This window comes from Ambystoma mexicanum, chromosome 11 (genome assembly GCF_040938575.1).
Source record: "Ambystoma mexicanum isolate Mex_15411 chromosome 11, UKY_AmexF1_1, whole genome shotgun sequence".
In the NCBI taxonomy this organism is placed as follows: Eukaryota; Metazoa; Chordata; class Amphibia; order Caudata; family Ambystomatidae; genus Ambystoma; species Ambystoma mexicanum.
Genome location: NC_090934.1, coordinates 1,416,232,670 through 1,416,252,001, shown reverse-complemented (window position 1 = coordinate 1,416,252,001; position 19,332 = coordinate 1,416,232,670). Strand labels below are relative to the sequence as shown.

The window sequence follows — 19,332 nt, the reverse complement described above, 5'->3', positions numbered from 1 at the left end:
TGCCCCCATGTGGGGCATGCAAATTGTGCCTAGCGAACAGCAACAGAGCCATTGTCTACATCTTCTTTCCTCAAATTAAGAGTAGAAAGTGAAAATATCTACATGCATACATAATCATGCAAATTTCGTGTGAACAAATACCTGTGGCCACATCGCTCATGGGATCACTGAAACTGCAAAGTAGTCTCTACTTGAAAGCCTTGCACCTGAAGAAAAAGGGCTTCAGGTCGCCCTGTCGAGGAAAAACATAAAATATGTCTGATTTTAGGGGCAGTGCGTCGTAGGTAGAGTACCCCTGGAGAGTACCCACGTAGAAAGCTGTTACCTAGAAATAAATCTGGAGTCCATAGACCTGGTGGCTCAATGCTGCGAAATGGTTCTGCTCGCCTACACAACGTCTGTGAGGAGAGATAACGGTGTTCTTCCTCTGTTGCTACTGACACCATCTGGAGTGTAAATCTTGACCTCGGCCGTCTGCTGTCTGTTAGTAAGGAAGCCGCAGTGTAATCGTGGGGTAATTATGGTTACCTGGCACCCGGGAAGTCCTTTCTCTGTGTTGGCAGTACGCCAGAAACATCCCGATGGAGGGGACGCAACAGGCGCCATTATTAAATGGAGCCTAGTAAATGGTAAAGCCCTATTCGAGCAGCGCTCCCATTGGGGAGCAGACCTATGCATAAACATGGCTAATCATCTTGTATGTGCTGTGAAATGGGGTAAATCCTGAGTATACCCAAGGAAATAGGAGGGGCGACCCTCTGAGCGCTATGGTCCATTGTGTACCTTAGTCACATAAATAGTCACATGACCCAACAATCCATTCGCCTGGGGCATCATTAAAATGTTGTGTATGCATCTCCAAAAAACCAGGGTGCCCCGGTGTAGTAATGGGTGCTTTCTCATATTTACTGGTTTTCACCTAGAGTTATTACAAATTGTTTATTCTGCAGAGTTACAATGAAATCCTAGGCAGGTTCATGAGCTGAAGTATCTGGAGCATAATTACAATGTCTCTCAACACATTGGCCCTCATTACAACTCAGGCGTTAAGGGTTTAACGGCGCCGTCGGCGCCGTTAACCCTTAACGCCTGATTCACACTTTAACGCCTGCTTTTTGCAGGCGTTAAAGTCCAAGGCGCTAAGCGACCTTGGTGCTAATTACGGCACCGTAATTTACGGTGCCGTAATTAGCGCCTTCCCCATCCCCATTATGCCCTATGGGGCAAAAACGGGAATGGGGAAGGGCAAATGGTGAATGGGGAATTACCGCCCCACTCACCTTGGAATGGGGCGGTAATTCCGCCATCCACCATGGCGGAATCCGGCATGGACCATGGTGCTAATAGCACCATGGTCCACCGCCTGAGTTGTAATGAGGGCCATTGTCAAATCAAGCACAGTGGTATTAACAGATGAAATTGTTATTAAAAAAAAACACAGTGTTACTATGCATCAATTGGGCACACCTCTTAAACAGAATACTGTGGTACAGAGATAGTCCCTAACATAACGTTGTCTAGTCCAATATGAGGAATGGAAAATGGAGTGGGACAGGCTCAAGATCACTCGAGCGAATAACTCTATGGGCCAAAGTTATTCACTCTCCTACCCTGTGCACCCATAACTGAGTATCTACATAGATATGGGTCCAGTAGGAGATCTGATAAGTGGCTCGCTAGGGTAAAGTTGCATGCTCATGTTTTCAGTTATGATCACATGGCTAATGATGGACCGGTTCTAACCCGAGTATTAACTAGATAACCCCTAGATAAGCCCTATAAATAGAGGGTCAGTTTTCTATCTTGTTCCATTCTATAGACTTGTTCAGGCCATTCAGGTCGCTCCTCATTCTGAAGATCATCTCCTGTTCCAATTAACATATGGGTTTGTGCTACGAGACAGAGGTATAGGCTATAGAGGAAGAGGAGGAGGATTTCAAAATAATCAAGGTGGGTTTCAAGGTGCGCAAAATGGGAACCAGAGTGCGCAAGTAGAGCTTTTCAGATGGGCACCCCTAGTATGTTGGACTTGTGGGATGACAGGGCACATTGCACCCGTATGTGGGAGCCAAGGGAATGTAGAGAATGGTCAATTTTCAAGAATGGGGACAGCTTATCCTCCACCGTAGAGCACACATACTAGAGAAGGGTTCACCCAAGATCAGACATTGTATCAGACACAAGTGCTGCGAGTGCTGCAGGTGCAAAAACAAGAACAAGTGCAAATGAATCCACCACAAGGGCAGTCACAACAAGCCCCTTTGCAGACACAGAATTATGCAAACACAGGACAATATTGACACCCAGAATAGGAGGTGTCACTGTGGTAGGAGGGAATCTTTTCACAGGGATGAGCCTGCACCCACAATAGGACAGCTCACAGGGTGACTTGATATGTTCAGTACTATCTGTGACACCAGACCCCGAAGAGGAACCAAGGGTCGATGTGACGATAGGACGCAAATGTTTTTCTTTTCTTATAGACACTGGAGCAACTCATTCATGTATACGAGAGGGAAAATATCCAATGTCAGGAATTGCCATGAATGCTCAAGGGTACTATGGAGCTACAAGTCAAGTTCCTTTTACTAATGAATTACCAGTCTCTATAGGAGAGTGTGACATGTCTGTTCCTTTGTTATATTCACAACAGGCACTGGTCAGGTTTTTGGGAAGAGATTTAGTGACAAAACTAAACATGACAGTTTCATTTACTGACCAAGGAATAGTCTGCTTCACTCCAGGAATTCACTATATAAACGTGGGAGAATGTATACTTGCATTCACAGGGCAAGTCACTCTGTGAGGCGTTTAAGTAGATCCAGAGATTTTTCTACATGGAGTGAGCATTCTACTGACATGGCGAGCTGGCTTGAAAAATTGTGAGGATACCTGATGGGTTCTTGTTTAAAACGTGAATACCTATGGACAAAGAGGGGGGCACACTATCCCAATAGAATTGGAAGCAGTCACAGTACGAAGGAAAATAGCAATGCTCGAAGGAGTAGATGATGAAGGTAGACCATGGAGAACAAATAACAAAAGAGTTTATTGGGCTGAAAAAAGCCGGAATTACTACTGCCTTCCCTAACCGTAAAAAACAGTAATGGTACACAATGGAATGGTTCCTTAGGAGAAAGAAAATATATATCTGCGGATAAAAGTCAAAACAAGTGATTGTAGCAACTTTGGGGTAATCACACAGGGACACTCAAGATAATGAGTTGTTCTGGCCCTCAGGAAGGACACCCTAGCCCTAGCAGGGGTGCCTTTCCCTAGACTGCGGATGGTGCAACGCCTATCTAAGAGGGATAGGTCAAGAAACTGTCCCTGACTCTATACAAAATATACAGTTAATTGTGAATCAAACACACTCAATGTTAGAACAAACAGCCTAAAAAGGCAACAACTAGAAGTGAAGGTGTCTACGAGAGTGTGATTAGATCTGAAAGGCTAAAACCGGACTGCATAAACTAGCATGTTGTAACTGGGATCATCTCACCCTGATGGCTCCTTTTCTCTGCATGTTGGTGGTGGTCAAAGCAAGGACGCAAAAAAATAATAATAAACAACCAAAAATATATATATTAGAGGATCGAGTCTTCTTAAAAACACAAAGCCCACCAGAGCTATAGGGCTTGCTATAGAGGAAACTCACTATATGTGTGACTTTTATCCGCAGATATATATTTTCTTTCTCCCAAGGAACCTGTAGACCATAGAGAACAGTAATAGCTCTCGAGGAAGGGTACAGATTGACTGACATAACTGATGACGGCATATTAAGGGAAGACAAAACAGATGATGAAGTTGTGTTCTTTATGAGCATTACACACTGGATAAGGATAGAAACGAGGGAAGTCCCACAGTGAATAGCGATAATGCTGCAACGTCCAGCATTTTTTCAGGAGGACATTGAAAAGGTGGCAAGCGTCCTTTGGACCACAGGCCCCTGTGACAAAGGTTTATTAAAGAGAATAGGAGAGGTTAAAATAAAGCTTAAGCCAGGAGCGATTTTACCTCGAGCAAAATAATACCCCATGTCTCGAGAAGCTGATGAAGGTATAATCCAGATCATTTAATCACTGATGAAACAAGGGATTCTTGTACCATCAGAATCATTGTGTAATACTGCGGTGTACCCGATTGAAAAAATGTAATGAAGGATTCTGGAGATTTCTACAAGGTATGAGACCAATTAACCAGATTGTAGATGCAGAGTTTCCTTTAGTTCCTAATCCGGTGGCGATACTGAGTAGTAACCCAGTGGAAGCTCGATATTTCACAGTGATAAATTAGAAAAATGTGTTTTTCTCAATCCCGTTGCAAAAGACTCACAAGACTTGATGTAGTTTACGTTCCGCCAAACCTGACTGAAACTGAAACATACTTGTTTGTCCCAAGGGTACTGTGAGTCCCCATTGATCTTTAATAGAGTCCTACAGATGGATTTAGGCAATATGAATATTAAGAGTATGGTGATACTATATGTAGATGACATTTTAATTTGTAGAGCCACAGAAAATGAGTGCAGACAAGATTCTCTTTGGTTGATGACTATTCAAGCTTATAAGGGATATAAGGTAGACAAGGAGAAGTCACAATGCTGTCAAGAATAGGTGTTATACATAGGTCAATTGATTTCGATGAAGGAAAGAAAGTGACACCTGAAAGAGCCGAGGCGATTATGAAAATGTCAAAACCAAACACAGTGAAACAGATGCAACTATTTTTGGGGTTATGCAACTATGTAAGAGCCTGGGTGTTTCATTATAGTACATATATAAGACCACTCCTGCAAGCTCTAAAGAAAGCACAGGTGGCAAAAGTAAAAATAGAATGGACTGAAGAAATGGAGGAAGGGTTTGAGGAGCTGAAAAAAGTGATTTGTACAGCCCCTGTTTTAGGAATTCCCAATTATGCTGAGGAATTTTATTTGTTTTCACACACAAATGGGACAGTCATGACAGCAGTGCTGATGCAGAGAGCTACATTGGCATATAAACCTTTAGCATATTACAGTGGGATTTTAGAGTTATGAGAGGGCACTTTCCTTGTGAACAATCATTGGCTGCTGCCGTGTTCGCGATTGAGAAATCAAAAGTATTGCCATGGGCTGATCTATGACCCTCTTTGTGGAGCATGCTCCGTTTGCCATTTTAGAGAAACCCAAAGGCACATTAACATCCCAAAGAGCTTCAGCTTAGGAGGTAATGATTTCTAACGCAATGAATAAGATTGTAAGATGTAAAATAGGCAATCCCGCCACATTTATAGCTGAGCCAATAGAAGAAGGTGACCATGTTCATGACTGTGAGAATTATGTTGAATTTTATGATGATATACCCTGTGTGAAGGAAAATGCTTTAGCAGGAGGGGAAATTCTCTTTATTGATGGTTTCTCCGAAAATGTATCAGACCTGTGGGGAAAGCTATTCAGGCACCGCAGTAGTGAGGCATAGATTAAATAGAGAATTTGAAGTTGTAGCAAGTACAAGGCTATGTCTCACTTTTCAGCGCAAGCGGCAGAATTAGTAGTGCTCATTGTCACGCTTGAGAAACACGAAGGACAAGAAGTGAGAGTGTACAGTGACTCCGCCTACGTGACGTCAACCGTACATGCAGGATTTGCATGTTGGAAAAGTAGGGGCTACCTCAGTGTGGATGGCACTCCAGTGCAGCACGCATCCTTATTGGATAGGCTTATTAAGGCACTACAACTCTGAGTGGCCATAGCGGCCATTAAATGTGCAGCGCACACTAAACGAACAGACTAACTCTTGCGGGAACGAAGCCGCAGATGCAGAAGCCAAAATGGTTGCATATTCTCCCAGATATTTCAAGTTTTGATACTGAGAATATAAAAGAAAAAGTAGTCACAACCATTTTAGTGCAAGAAGGTTTAATAAATAATTGATAACCCCACCAAGGGAGATTCAAGGGAGTGCATTGCGCGAAGAGCAGGAATTGTGGAAACCAAGGGGGGTGTTCTTTATCCCCCACAGAAGCATTATGGCAAGAAGACACCACTGTAAAGCCGGTGATTCCAGTAGCATTATTAAAGGTTGCGCTTGAACAGTTGCATTACCCTGTGCATGTAACTAGGGAGAGTATTGCTGCTACGATTGCGGACGAGTGGTTCATTCCAAATTTGTTGGAACACGTTGCACTATTTATGGTAAACTGCATTTTCTGTCAAAGGTTTACTGCTGGCCATACACTGAGAACAATTAGAGGGGTAATACCTTGACTGAATGGTTCCTTTCAGCATTTACATATGGACTATGTCGATATGCTGCAAGTATGTAATGGATATAGGTATCTATTAGTGCTGGTGTGTACCTTCTCTAGGTGGATCGAGGCAGGTTTTTAGTGGGCAAAGTTTTCCCGAGATGGGGTGTCTATGAAGTGCTGAGATCCGATAATGGGAAACATTTTGTTAATGAGCGATTGGAACAAATGGGGCTTCTATTGAGTAAAAACACACATTTTCTTCTGCTTATGATCCGCAAGCGAACAGGATATGGGAGAGACTCAGTGGCCTTAAAAAAAAGTATTGCCGAGATTAAATTGACTTTGAAGAAGGGATGGCTATATTGCCTACCTCGGGCCTAATATGCCCTTCGTAATCAGCCAGGATCAGACCATCACCTCACCCCTCATGAACAAGTGACAGGGCGACGTATGTGAAAGCCCCTTATACCTCAATCTAGGAGTAGAAATGATGCCCAAAGTGTAGCTAAAACCTTAGGTGATGAAATGCATGACTATTTGTCATGTATGACCTCTAGCATTTCTTTCATTTCAGATCAAGTCAAGCGCAAGGGGGGTTGGGTTGTGAACACGGAAGAAGAAAATTCAACAACCAACCCAATAAAACTACTGTCGGCACCCAAGTTATATGTTGGAGAGCTAGCCCGAATCAAGAATTTTACTAGAAAGTGGCATGAGCCACGTTTTAATGGTCCCTTTTGTATATAAAATATAACCCCTTCAGCTGTGAAGTTCCAAGGGAGACAGCGTGGCTTCACCTGGGTGACATAAAGGCATATAAAGGTGAGCCCCGCCCTCCCACCGTAGCCGATCCATTAGCAAGACAAGAAGAAGAATTTCAGCGTGTGCAGACTTGATCGATGACAAATAAGGATGATAAAGCAACTAGGGGTTAAAAAAGATTTATGTTGGACTGAAATTCAAGTGAAGATATGAACAAGACACAAGCTACCCCACATTTACACACAATTGGTGGTCAGATATAGTGTGGCCATACATAAACTACTTATCATAAATAAGCGGTTTCATGGGTCAGAATCATATCTAGAACATGTTATTGAAAAACATATATAAAAACTCTGCGGAAAGCGGAAAAACACTTAATTACACAGATGTAAGAGCAAAATACAGAAAAAGCAGAGAGAACCTCCAATGCTACATGCAAGTAATAATAGTGCATGAATACATTTGTGGTGATGTTAATGACACAAGTGAGAGAGCAATTCATGATATATATCAAAATAGCAATCCACTGCTAAAACAAGATGTGTTTCTGGCTTAATGGGAAGGACAGTGTGAACAACATTAGTCCCTTACATAATGGAACCCTTTAAGCCGTCTTCAGGACACATGCAAGATGATAATAAATAAAACGTTCAGAGGCTCATCTCCCGTCAAGTTCTATTAACCAAAGAAAATCAAAATGCACAAGAATTAAAAACTGACCTCTGTTGCAAGAAATCGAAAAAAGAATATTAGACCACAATTCTGGTTATCCTTTCTTCTATGTGTGTAGGGCTGAGATTTTTAGATGGCACATCAGGAAATAATTCAATGATGCAGTCCAGGTTGCTATAGATGGAAATAGAGAGACGAGGCAAATTTGTCCTCAATACATCCGTAAGATGTACTATAGGCAGTGGCAATAATCTATTTGTAGCCTTACCGATTCCTGCATGTTCGCTACTGCTAAGCTTTCAATATAGGTATTCAGCATATGTCCAGGACCCAGTGGTATGATTAGCATGCCTGTGGTCATCTGGGGGGGGACTCTCCATCGTCCTATATGTGTAAAAATAGAAAGAGGGACAAACAGAATAATATTTTATGTTTATCCCACAAGGAGATTCACACCAAAGTTGGTGCAGATTTGTGTACAAAACATTATGCTCATGTTTTAAATCCGAGTGTGGATGTTATGCTCTATAATCAGTGAATGGCAGGTAATGGCGGCGTGAGGGCTGGCCAGTGTTATCTGGACAGCATCCTACCTGTTGTTATCGGTGTCTGCCACAGTTCAGGAAAGCCCTCGATTGAGGCAATAGGTGCAAACAAGCCTGATCCACCCTATTTGTGATGTGAATCTTGGAAGAACCCGGTGCACGCATGTCTGTGCGTATCAAGGATGCTGAAGGCACCATTTTAGGAAGGGGTAACTGCTCCCCAGCAAAAGATGGCCATGCATGGTACAATTAATAAAGCTCTCCAAAGGCGGCAGTGTATTCGTCTGCCATTGGCATCCCACATTCCAGGATGGTCAAAGATATTTTCTATTTCAGAAAGCTGATGACTGCCAAATAGCTGAAGATTAATATGCACGGCCTCTGTACTGTACAGGACAACTGTTACCATGAAATTGAGTAAATGACTGAATCACCAATAAATCAAAACTGCCAGATCATGAACAAATAATGCCAGAACACGCTGATTGATGAATACTTAGTGTATGAATAGATTCCATTCACTGGCGATATTTAGGCCATTTTCTACTGTGTCTTATTTAAGAATCCATTTTGGTTCAAGTTTTCTTAATAAGAGATCTCTGTCACTACCTTGTGGGGGCCTTTTACTGTTTGAATAACAAATCATAGTAATTATGATTGATTGTGTTTTGCCTCCTTGTAACAGAATAAATGGGCGGGGGGGTTCATTGAAGCCAACTGGTAACACTCCACGACCTTGGTCCACAAAATTGTATTGCAATCACTGTACCTGTGTCGCACTTGCTGGAGAGATAGAGGTCCAAGACCCCGCCTCTATGAAACAAGTAGGTTAATAGACCCTCCTACATATAAATGCACCACACTTCAAGATCAGTGGTTCCAGAATTGCGGTTTTATTAGCACACACAATTCTAGAATAATTCTGCCAAATTGCCCTATATGGTAACACGTGTTTCGGCATCTAAACAGTGCCTTTCTCAAACCAGGGCTGTGCAATATCAAAAAACAAATTTTAGATCAATAATGGATATCAAACATAATATAGAAAAACACAAATTATATTGTCAGATACAGCAACATGATATATTGCATTAATGTGATTTTGACATGTGTTGGTGTAGGACAGAGATGAAGGATGGGTAAAGGGGAAGGATGATACGGTAAAAAAACAGGTCAATGGGAAAGAAACAAAACTTATATTAGAATTGGATGTTTGAATCACCTGATTGTAGTCCCTGCTATGATTACGATAATTTAAGGAAATTATAACATTTTTTTAAGCTATATGCAAACTCTTTCATGCGCATGGTTGCAAAAAGGCACCTACATTTGCCTGTATGTACTCCATTTTAAACATTTCAATTCGCAAATTGTACAACCAATACTTAAATCATTAGTTTACATGTATTGAATGTCAACCATGTCTGTTTAATGCGGTCTGTTGCAGTAGTAATAACCGGGTTAAATCCCTGAATGAAACATGAATTAGGGTTAAGTGATGCCCTTGATAAAGCTATTGCACCTACGTTAACTTTATTGCACATGAAAGAGAAAAGAAAAAAGTGGAGGGATACATGAATGTACAAGGTCCCTCTCATTTTTTCTTGTGCTATTTAAATTGTAGGGCTTGATGGAAAGCAATAAACACTGAAAATAATTCTATCTGCGGTCCAGATACCGGAATCTCCAGAATTGAGATGCATTTCGACCAGGCCGAACCTCTTGGATGTTGTTCAACTTTCAGGTCAAAAAGATTGAGTGAGTTTAACCTAGCAACCAAATAGAATCCAGCCCCTGGCAGGGAAGTGGGGCACATTGCATGTCCCTGCAGAGGATGGCAGTCTGACCTCTGTCAAAGGACCCTGCCATGTGTGAACACAAACTTTTTTGGGTGGATTGCTGACAAGGTCTAATGACTTAGAAACACCCCAAATGTGGGTGGTTTGTTACCTCCAAATATATTCACCCATGACACATAGTTTGAAAGACAAATGTTTTAACACGTTTTAAGTTTCTGTCCTTACATCTTTGCAAAGCGTTCTAGTGTTCATAATAAGTCACGCAGTATTAACTTTGATTTGGAAAAGAACAGGATAGTATAAACCTTGTACAGTGCCAGCTTGATGTAATTTTACTTTTCGTGGACATGGTTCTCCTGTTGCTTCTCCTGATCTTCACAAGAAGTAATTAAAGAAACAAAGGGCCTCAATACGAGTTTGGAGACAGCCATGCCCTTATTAAGTCTGTGGTCCCTGAATGGGAAAATACCAGGCCATTCCGACTTTGGAGGGCCCAGTATTTCCCCATTCAGGGAACCCCGACCCAGACAATCCCCATTCCCATTTGAGCCCCCATAGGGCTCAATGGGAATGGGGAGCATGCTAACAACGGGCCCGTTAATGACAGGCCCGTTGTTAGCATGCTGGTCCCCTCGTGGAACCCGCAAAGGACGTCTGGTCTGACTAGACGTCCAGAGCGGGTCCCGCGAGGGAACCTCGTAATGAGGGGGTACGGGATTAACGGCGCCGGCACCTTTACCGGCACAGTTAACCCTTTACCTCCTCAGTTGTAATTTGGCCCAAAGTGTCTGTTTTAGATCATACATGTGGTTTGACAAAATTTGTGGATGCAAAAATTTTGAGCGATTGTCAGGGGTCCAACTCTGAGTGACAGAGACAATAAGCTAAATTGAGCTTTAAAGGCCAGCAAGGGTTTCCTCAGTAAATTATGAGTTATGTTATGTTAGAATGTACTTATCCTGTGCAGATCGACACCATAGTAGTCTTAAATCTTGAAAGCCTTTCTGAAAAGGTGGAGCATTGTCAGCTGTGAACCAGGATGAACGTAGGTGAGAGATGATGAAGGAGTCAGATACCACTATACAGTTGAGTTTAGGTGAATGGATTATGGTCATGGAAGTAAGATTTTATGTGTAGCCATTGCTGATGGATCAGACAGAACGTAACATTTGTTTACGCCGCTCCCTTCCTCCCAGAATACACATACTCCAGCGTTTGCGCCCACATGCATTTTCATGTAGGTGATAATGCTGGGAGTCCCTATGGAGCCTGCTGGCTTTTTGCACCAGCAAATAGCAGGCAGAATTCATAGGGATCCATTGTAAACGCATCCTGTTATGTGTACATGTCTGGCAGCATTTACTTAATTTGCACGGTGGAGGGTAAAAGACAGCGTACAAACTTGTACGCCACCTTTTACCCTCACCTTTTGCACTCCACCGTGCAAATGATGAAAACTGGGAGGCGGGACCGTCCTATGTGTAAGTCTACATGTAACAGGTTCCCACCGCCCAATTATGGGCTCATATAAAATTTGATCCTTAGAGTTATGCTATGGAGAGAAAAACATGTAGTAATTTTAGACTTTTAGAACGTATTGGTGAACATGGAAGTAAACCTTCTTTGGGCAAGGAGTTAGGCAACGACTCATCATTGATGGTCTTTGTGAAAAGGAACTGTTTAATAAAGCATTGCCAAAGGTATGATATGATATGATATGAAAGGTTATTTATAACGCGCTTAATACCGAGAGGTTTCTGAGCGTGGACGCGGGGATCGAACCTTTGTTGCGCTGTGTCGTCTTACTTCCAAGGCGAGCACGTAGCTGCTGAGCTGCGAAAAGAAGTACACTTTACTTCTTGGCTGTTCAGGAGAAGGTGTCAATGAGTCACAAAAGATGGATCGAATGTGTGGGAGTGTTAGGTACATGTGTGATGTTTAAACACATGTGCATGGATAACCTTATACAAACATTCTTTATAACCAGATCAGCACAGATGATCATGGGCAGAGTGCAGCTGCTGGTCGATACCTACACACGGGTACATGTGGTGGGTGATCACATTTTATTCCTGTTCTCTGCACTTAACTTCTGCCCAAACAATGGGGTGGCAAATACTTCTGTAAGTCTGGAGAAATTCTACAACCCTTGGGATTCTTACTGAGAATGCAAAAGGGGCCTTGTAAATCGAATACACATTTTTACAAGGAGGAAAAGGGAAAATCATGAGATAAACATTTTACAAAGAGGAAAAGGGAAAATCATGAGAAACTTTTTACAAAGAGGAAAAGGGAAAATCATGAGATAAACTTTTTACAAAGAGGAAAAGGGAACATCATGAGATAAACTTTTTAATTCCTTTCATTAACAATGCTCAGGTGTAATGCACATATCTCACACTGTACACGCACACACATGCACACACACACACGTAGCGTCATATGCATTTAATTGTAAGTGCACTTTTTTAGTGAAACCCTATTAGTTATACATTTGCTTTCTGACAGATTTATTGTAAGCATATGTGGCGCAAGTTCCTTTGTGTATATATATATATATATATATATATATATATATATATATATATATTTATTAAAATAGATTTGTCTGAAATAAAGGTAAAAAAAATGTGATCAAATGTTTTAGGTCAAATGTTTTTAGGTCAATTATGCTATTACCGTAATGTGGTAGGTTCTCTGTATTCCAGGGCATTTGATGTCCATTTTGAAGAATATTCCATGGTCTATTGGGGTTTTTTCATCAGTTGGAAGACATTTCATAATGTTCAGTTATAAAGACTCATGAAATTAAGAAAGGTTGAACCGCCCGTTCTGCCTCTGACTCCACGCACTTCAGGCAAAATCCATTGCAATATTGTGTTGGTAGGGGCTAATTCGTCTAAAGTTATCCATCCCCAAGATGCAATTCATTTCCAGCAACATGTGCTGTTCTGAAGCTGTCCCGGACATCCAATGTAATAAGCCCTTGTGGCCACAATTCTGCTTCATTATGCCAGGTCATCTTTATAGCATTTTAATGTATACTGCAATCATCGCACGGCCATATTGGCCTTGTGGTGCTGAGACTTGTCTGAGTGGTGTACTGTGCCCTCGTCCTGGGTATCCTAGCTGTGGTTTGGCGTGGAGTGAGAAAAAGTAAGGGGTAGAGGAAAGGAAAAAGTGGGCACAGATTTATCTGGGCATTAGTCATCAGGAGAGAGAAGGAAGGGGGTGCGGGAGAGGATTCGGCGCATCTGATCGCAGCCGTTTCACGGCGGTTAATGAAGCAGCCATTTTGCTGCATTTGTCAAAGCATTTTTTTTCGGGAGGTTGGTTTAGGGTGCATTCAAATATGAGTTTTAGGGTGCTAGGGGGTGGGGCCAGCAGTGGGTGGGGGCATGGGAGAATAAATGCAGCAAAAAATGTTGCAAAAACGGCAATGAAATCAAATGTTGCTGATCCAACGTAGAGGGAGGGCGCGTTTGTAATCATTGATATGCGTGTCGACCTTGCTCCGCAGATCGGAGAAGGAATGCAGATTTTGGAAAGCCGCAAGTTTGCATCTTCTTGGGCCAATTCTTAGCATTTCCATAGCTCTCAACTCACACGCTTTTGGCGAGTGTCACCCGCCTTGTAAACAGCTGACTCACCCGCCAAGGCTCATGCACGCCCATTCATTTCAATGGGCCTCTCACCCGCCAGAAATAAAATCGGGTGTTTTCACCCGCCTTTGCGACATAAATGGTTGAGAGCTATGGCATTTCTGAAGGTAAAAATAGGACCCTGGTCAAAGATAAGACATGTTACAACGTAGTGTAAAATTGTGGTGGTACTATAATTTTAGATAAGTGGGGGGGTGGAAATAGGAAGCGATGAGTCTGAAAGAGCATTAGCGGTCAGTTCAGGTTGTGTGTCGCTGGCTCTGCTTCCTCAACCTCCTCAAATACACGGCACCAATCCGAAAATTATTTGGAACCATTACTGGGCATTAATTATAAATGTGCCAGGGAAATAGAAAAAAAAGGGCCCTGCTCGGCCTACTCAGGAAACAAGATGATCCGAGCCATTATTCAACAATGCCCGGCCCATCGCTTCTTTCATCCTTTCTCCACAGTTCTCCGTGTTTGCTATCATTTCTTGGCCCGCACCGTGTCAATAATTACCAAATTAGCCGGACGCGTGTACAATTTCAGCTCGAGTGTCATTACTGACAACTCAAACAATGAAAGCTGATGGGAAAGGTAGGCCGACATCTCCTTATTAAGATGGCGTCGCGCTCCGAGAATTCCGATTCAAGCCCCACTCGCCTTTAGAAAGCACGGAGAGTGGGGGGGCCGAGGAGGCGGAAGATGTCGAGAGAATGGAACAAAAAAAAAAAAAAAAAGAAGTTTGCCTGTATTGTGCTGCCCAAGGACACCGAGACAGTGGGAAAAGCCATTTTGATGTATACGCCTTTTTTCCCCCTCAATTTCTAGTGGATAAAAAAAAAAACACGAAGGCTATTTAAAAGAATGTTGCAAAGAAGTAATTACACGTTTTTTCGGATCTCAGCGAAATAATGCTTTTCATATCGCTCCAGGTGACACCATTTTCTTTGTAGGTTGCCTCCGTTAAGTGTGAGCGTGCGCCAGTTCCTTTGGACAGCTTTGTTTTTCTCAGTGTATGAATGCCCTTCTCGTGGCGAAATGGAACCGTTGCCGCACTTACTGCAGAAAGGCGCTTGATTTGCCGCCATTGTGTTCTGTTATGAGCCATTTGTGCAGCCTCTAATAGACGCCTTAAAGCGCTGCGAGGTCAGAGAGCTCTAATTGTTTTAAACAAATTATTGTCTGGTTGATTTACTTGGGGTGATTGCTCTTTAGTGCACATCCCTTGGTCGGTGAATTAAAATACATGACAACCAAAATAAGGGCAAGCTGGGAGTCGCATGGCACGCTGCTGAAGCATTCTTTTGTTTGCATCAACAGTGGCGCAGGTCTGCAGCTTTCGGCATTCTTGGTGCTGTTTATTTTGCTACAAGTTCCCTTCTGTGGCCCTGGAACTTTCCCAGCAATATTCCAGCTCCCTGTACGCTATGGACTCGGCATACAACTACCAGGTGGAGAATAGGAACAGAATAGCAGCGGGGAACAATGTGCATGGCTGTGTCTTTCATACTTTTCTTTTTTTTGGAAAAGGGCCCTTGTAGCCCTGCCTGTGGTTTGTGGCCCTCGTTGGTTTAAAAAATTGTCAACACGGCGCACAAGCACTCCACGTGTGGAGCCGCTGTCATTGGGACCTCAAAATGGCGGTGACTGCATAACAGCGTTGATTGATACACCTGACAGGCGTCAAATAAGGTGGACTGAGATGTAATTAGCATCGGAGCACCTTCCCCCTGCCCAGCTGCATCTTTGTCGACAATGTTATGGTCTGCATTTCCCTGCGACTCCCGTGTGTAGGCCTTGCCCCACCCCGTTCCTGGAAAGAACACCTGGACACAGATCCTCACGTATCGGGCATCCGGCGCGCACTGCTGTATCGCGGGACAGCCCCCTTTATTTCTTACAAAGCACGACGGAAGAACGTTGCCGTCACGCCACGTGACTACATCATAGGCTGCTAGTTTCTGCAAGAAGTTTATCACACTAGAATCCGATTCTAAACAATTCTCAAATGGGCTTTTTCCTGTGCCCGCTTTCAGGCTTAGATGCAAACGGTCGAGCGTGCAAGCTGGGCACAGTTATAAGTGTCCACAAGCAATGCAAAGCAACAGGAACGTCACTGTCTCAGTAAAGTCGTTCCCAAGCTAATAGAAAATCTGGCACCCAGTCTGCTACAAACCCCAAACTCCAATATGGCCACTGCTTGTGTAAATGATATACTAATTGCAAAACCGTAGAGATTTTGGGGGCGTTTGTGTTCTCACAGTAAAGCAAGTTAGCCAGGGAAAGACAACTACTAAAGAAAGGTGCAGTGAAGAATCCATGGGCTGTGCAGGGCGAGGGGTTGCCAAGGAGACTCACAGAGATTTTTTGGGACATAATAGGCCGGCTTCATTAACTCCAAAATGCAACAAGAACATTGTTATTTTGACATTTCACATTTTAGTCCACCTTGCCGACCTGGTGGACCATTTAACTCTGCACCCTCGCATTGCGTGGAACGGGAATGGGCCCGCTCTCGCTTCTATGCCCTCAGGAGGCCCAAGACTCTGGAATTGCACTGAGTGCCTCTAGATCCCGCTCTCCCGGCACCTGTGCCTCTTTCCGTCCTAGAGCCTTCTGGTGAGTGCCGGTTTTGATCACTTTAGTGGCCGAAATGGGCAGTGGGGCCCTCCCCAAGGGCAAATCACATTCCAAACACTCCACCAAAGGGATCTGGAACTATCAGCTGAGAAGCTCCTCCCTGCCCTATGCCATGCTGATGAACGCCATCAAGTCCTGCAAGAACAACCCGATTCTCCCAGCAGGTGCACCCCGTATTGATGAAACACGACCAGGCCCTTCAAGAATCCACAGGCCACCACTCTGAAGCGTCTGTGGCAGGATGACAACCGCGCCGGTACATTTTTCAGTTTGCGGGCTGACATGTTTGAAAGACAGGCACACACACCTTCCCCCGTACCTTTCATTGTATGATCTGGGACCATTCAATGACATCAAATCCTTGGAAAGACCAAGACCAGCCCCTCTCCCAGATCCTTATGACCCAAAGATACCAAGTCCTTGCCCCCATTATGGAGCTGCATAGTCACAACTTTCTCCAGGATTTTTGCAGGCCGTGACCAGAGAGGTTTAAAGAAGCATCACCAGACAAGACTCTCATGGCAGAGGGACCAACTGAGGTACAGCACCATGGGGCTACTCACTGATGAAGCTGGGAGTGTCGACTTTGGGACTATTCTGGTTACAAAATTATGCATTACGCTCTGGTCGGGAAATTGCTCCCAGACAGGTTTGGTACAAAACATACAGTTTCTCAAATATTTCGTCATTGTTGCGACCTTGGCAGCGTGGGAGAATGAGTTCAGTAGCATGTCTATGGCCCAGTTCATCAAAAACATAGGGCATCATTCCCCATGGTCCTTACGTTGCGGAAGTAGCTGGTGTTGTCTTGATTGGTGGCAAACATAAGGTTCAGGGCTAAACATGTTCCTGGTGTACAAAATATCGTGGATGATTTTTTGTCTCATTGTAAGATGCAGGACTTTAAGAGAGTGCATGCCGATTCCAAAGACCAGATTACCTTTTTCCCAGAGACACAGTGGAAGCTTGGTGCCCAGCGGCCTCACCTCTGATTGTGGGGTCCCTGGCAGATAAAGTCAAATCAGCCTATGAGGTGGTCTTCAAAAAAGGGATGTGCCAGTGTCTGGAAGGGAGAATGGGCCTCATTACGAGGCTGGCAGTAGCTGTGCCTGTAATACAGGCACGGGTGCCGCCGGGAATTCATTTTTTTCCGGCGCCCAGAAATGGGCAATTACCAGGTCGTTACGGCATTAATGGACCCGGTATTTCCCCATTCTCATTTGAGCCCCATGGGGCTCAATGGGAATGGGAAGGTTGGATGCACCGGCACCGTGTAAACGGTGCCGGTGCATCCGACATGCTGTGCTCGCGGGAGACCTGGCAGAATGAAAGGCACCCACGAGCACAACTCAGAGTTTCCCGGTCCGAATACAACAGTACCTGCATGCTTACCGGTACCGTTGTATCCGGACCGACAAGCTCGTAATGAGGCCCATTGTTGCTCAGTTTTTGTCTGCGTTTTATGGTGCTTTTCATATTGGGGTTTCCATCAGTAAGTGGAACACGAATGGAGACATCACTAGGGATGAAGTGAAACTTGTAGGGAATGCAGTAGTGAACCTGTGGATCAATAAAAAGTGGAGATGGCTTCACTAAAAAAAACATTTAACAGTGCATGACCACAACAGATATCGGCACACATCAGTATAATGCATAGATGCCGGCCTCTGTGGATAATTTCCACATTTTAATTACATTTTACCGAAAGAAGGAGGCATTTCCTAAAAGGAAACAAATCATATCAAAAACACCTTCTTGGTTTAAACAACTAGATCCACAAGGAGCCTAACCTTGTTTCAATGTCAGGGAGGTGAACCAATCAAGGGTCAATGTAACCAATCATGCCCATTACATATCAGTCATATTTCCAGCTTGTCCCTTCCAGCTCTTCATCAGGTTCCACTTAAATTAAGCACATTGGGCCTCATTCCGAGTATGGCGGTAAGGGATAGCGGCCACCGCTAACGAGAGCGGTGGCGGTAATCCCTTACCGCCATACTCCGAGTTCCCTTTGCGCCATGGAGGTTTTAACACCTGCTTTTAGCAGGTGTTAAAAACCATGGCGCTAAGGGACCTTGATGTTAATTACGCCACCGTAATTTACGGTGGCGTAATTAACGCCTTCCCCACTCCCATTATGCCCTATGGGGCAAGAATGGGAATGGGGAAGGGTAAATGGGGATTGGGGAATTACCGCCCCGCCAACCTTGGAATGGGGCGGTAATTCCGCCATCCACCAAGGCGCTGCCGGTCCGGGTACGGCGTCAACCAAGGCGTTAATAGCGCCATTGGTTAGTGCCGTAGGAATGAGGCCCATTCTGTAAAACAAAATAGTATTTCAACAGTTTTGTCCCCAGTCCTCAGTTTATTACATAGTGTACCCAATATTCGCATGTTCCTCTCTTGTTAACCAATTTCCCACATTAAATATGCCTACATCTCAGAGTATTCATTCTTAAAACTTGGCAACATGTTCAATATGGCCTTCAATATTCAAATGATCCGATCGCAATTAACAATCTCTGTGTCTTTGCGTCCTCATGGTATGCTAACAATTGCACACCTGTTGGCAGAAGATTGAAGACCGATCAGGAATGGAGAGGAGCCACGGATATCTCTCTAGGGATAAGGGAGGACCCAGGGGTTTTCCCGGATTGCACCAGGGGGAATACTTAACTGTCCGAGGAAAGGGGCTGGTTACCTCTGTGGTTTCACAAGGATGGCTCCAGACTGTCTCAATTTCAATTCAAGAGAGTGTTTCAGTGCACATTAACTGGGGTCTGGATGCAGTGGTGCAGGATATGCATCCCATTGATTCTGAATCAGGGAAGCCACTATGGCAGCTGGACTAGGATTAAGGTATAGCCAGATAATGAAACTGGGGAGCTGGAAGTTCAATGCATTCAGGTGCTATATACGGTATCTGCTCATTGCATTGACTCTCAGGAATCAGTGGGGTACAGACCTGGTCGATGCCCTTAGGCCCCGCCTCCTCCTCCTCCTCACCTGTATTGGAGTCTTCAGAAGAGT

At 43.8% G+C, this 19,332-nt stretch overlaps 1 long non-coding RNA gene across 1 annotated transcript in view; it reads right to left on the bottom strand.

Annotated features, from left to right (window-relative positions):
* LOC138504511 (uncharacterized) overlaps positions 1 to 19,332 on the bottom strand; it is an 806,190-nt gene that overhangs the window by 312,549 nt on the left and 474,309 nt on the right. The window lies entirely within an intron of this gene.